At 44.5% G+C, this 2,444-nt stretch overlaps 1 protein-coding gene across 1 annotated transcript in view; it reads left to right on the forward strand.

Moving 5' to 3' along the window:
* EGR_07492 (Breast carcinoma-amplified sequence protein) overlaps nt 1–2,444 on the forward strand; it is a gene marked incomplete at both ends in the record, with an annotated part of 21,466 nt that overhangs the window by 16,923 nt on the left and 2,099 nt on the right. The gene's annotated exons all lie outside the window — the stretch shown is intronic.

A 2,444-nucleotide genomic window follows, 5' to 3' on the forward strand; every position in this document is an offset into this window, starting at 1 on the left:
GAGGAAAATGCACCATTAAGGAGGTAGGGGAAGATTTCAAACAATATGAAAATTGACTAAGAGTAGCTGGTTTTTCGTCTTTATTTTCTGCCTTTTAAAACCCAGAAAGACCTCCAAGCTCAGTTGCGATCACGTTGTCGGCACTTGTGCAAATCAGAGTAGTTTCAAAGCACCTGCTTTAGTTGCATTTAAAAGGCTATCAGATGAACCTCTAAAGATGCCAATCACAGGGTACACAGCATCCAGGGTTCTCAGAGTGGAATACACTGGATTAAGCTCTAAGTTACTCTCACCTCGCGACTGGTTCTGTTTCAACATGTTCTATTAATAAAAAATTTAACGCTAATCGAATGGAAGTCTACACACTTTCTAGACGAAAGCCACTAAAGAATCTCCAGCATAGGACACCAACGGTACAAGTTGATGAAGCTAACTCTACTGATAATAACGCTACCTTAGTCGTGTGTCGCCAATTTACCATCTGGGTGTAACAGTAGGTGGGGTCCTTTTCCGCCCCAATTTCGTGTTTATGAGTTAGTGAGAACTCCACTACATCCAGCACAGAACATATATCTACCAGGTGAATATCAGGGCTTTGGCAATCTCATGGCTCACACCTATTCTTTCTTAGTTTGAAATGGAGAAGGAGGAGGCAACATCTTCACTGTTGCGCCTATTAGGTGGCATGGCTTGCCACATGGCAGTCCCCCCCTGTGTGGTCAAGTTTTGCCTTCTCCACGTGCTAGTCAGTGTGCCCTCCTGTTGCTTTTCTTCTGCCTAGATTATTTTTTCCTCGCATACGCGGTTTCTAAAACCACCTTCCAACTTTTGAATCTCCGCTGAGTTCAAGTAACTTGGCTGAGCTCCACTCACCCTTGCAACTCCTCTGGATCGATAAGGGGGAGGAGAGGCATGTTTGATCAATCGGCGACCCTGAGTGTTGTCCACAGCTAGCGCGCTTGTGCTTTCGCCCAATCAGCAAGTCTGATTGCCAACAGTGGTAAAGAGTTTAATTTTCCTCACTTTGCTCTTTTTGCTTCCCAGAAGTGGCCATCTCGATCTGGTCCTTTTTGAAAGCCTCTTTTTTATCACATTTTACAGCTTCATTTCTACATTTTACCAGGCCTCTTTAAGTTTACCGAAGTAAACAACACATATTTTAGTTGGCTGAAACCGTATTTGCTTTCCACATAGCCGCCTGCTATATGCCCACATCCATTCCTCGATAATTTGTTGATATTTGGAAAGTTGTGGTGTAGAAAGATTTGTCAGTTCGCCAGTAGAAAGCTGTCTTAGTGCCCAGCATGTGGTGCACTTTTGACACTGCAACCGTCCACGATCATCAGTGGCGCGGTCCACCGTTCAGACAGAAAGATTAGTTCCTCGAGTCATTTTGCCTTGGGTTTTGACTTTGTTCAGGTACGTGGAATTTTCGCTGGCTTCCGGTAAGAGGACGTACTCCTTACTCTCAGCACCGCCGCCAAGCTTGAAATTGGAGGTCTTAATTGGATCTGACCAACCCCCACAATCGCAGTATCTTATGCTATTAGAAACCGAGTGTCATCCCATTTTTTCTAGAATTTGTTGATGTGTGTTTTTTAGTGTAAGTTAAGCATTTTGAGCCAGCTCTTCCTTCCTTCGGCGACACACGATTTACCACAGTGTTAGTTGGCATTGTTGAAAGCACTCACGAACCAAGAACAAAGATTGGGTAGTGGTTTATCAACGTCAGAAGACTTTCAACTTCATTTGTTCTGCTTTAAAAATTGGGTGTAAGTCTTTGGTTACCTGCAGGAATATATGCATGCAGGCAGAACCGTTTAACGTAATGTTTTACGTGAAGCAGCCAACCATCTGTCTGGATTATTCTCCCCTCCTTGTAACACTGGGGAGAACTCTGCCGCTTGCGCCCCTCCCATCGCTTAACCTCCTACTATCACAATTAGAAGCAGTTTAATTCCGAAAAATCTCACTTTATTTGAATTTGGCGTCGTTTCACTACCGGATACTGCAAAGCTTGTTGCCGGCCTACGTGGCTCATGAAAAGTCAACATGATTTGCTAACTCATCAGTTGCGGCTATTCACGGCGGATACCTTCCTTTTATGACGTCCTGCCAATTGCATGATAGCAAGCAGAGACAGGAGTGCTGCTGTGTACTAACAGCAAGGAAGCCAAATTAAAGAAGACGAGAGGAGTTTACGACAAAGAACTTGTCTGTTGAATTGGTGTTTTTTCTTTCGCGTTTCAGCAAGCTACCACGGCTCAAGCTTAGGAGGATCGCTGTGCAGTCTGACCAGTCGTGGATCCGACGGTGTGTCCATGACCTCGCCGAGGCTATGCGTGTTGTTTATCTTCCTTCCCTCATTAACTGAGGATTTTATGCACGTGTAACCCTAAAATACTTCGATCTCCCCACTAAGTGATCGACTGTTAACGTGATAC

Source organism: Echinococcus granulosus (assembly GCF_000524195.1).
Source record: "Echinococcus granulosus chromosome Unknown EG_S00079, whole genome shotgun sequence".
In the NCBI taxonomy this organism is placed as follows: Eukaryota; Metazoa; Platyhelminthes; class Cestoda; order Cyclophyllidea; family Taeniidae; genus Echinococcus; species Echinococcus granulosus.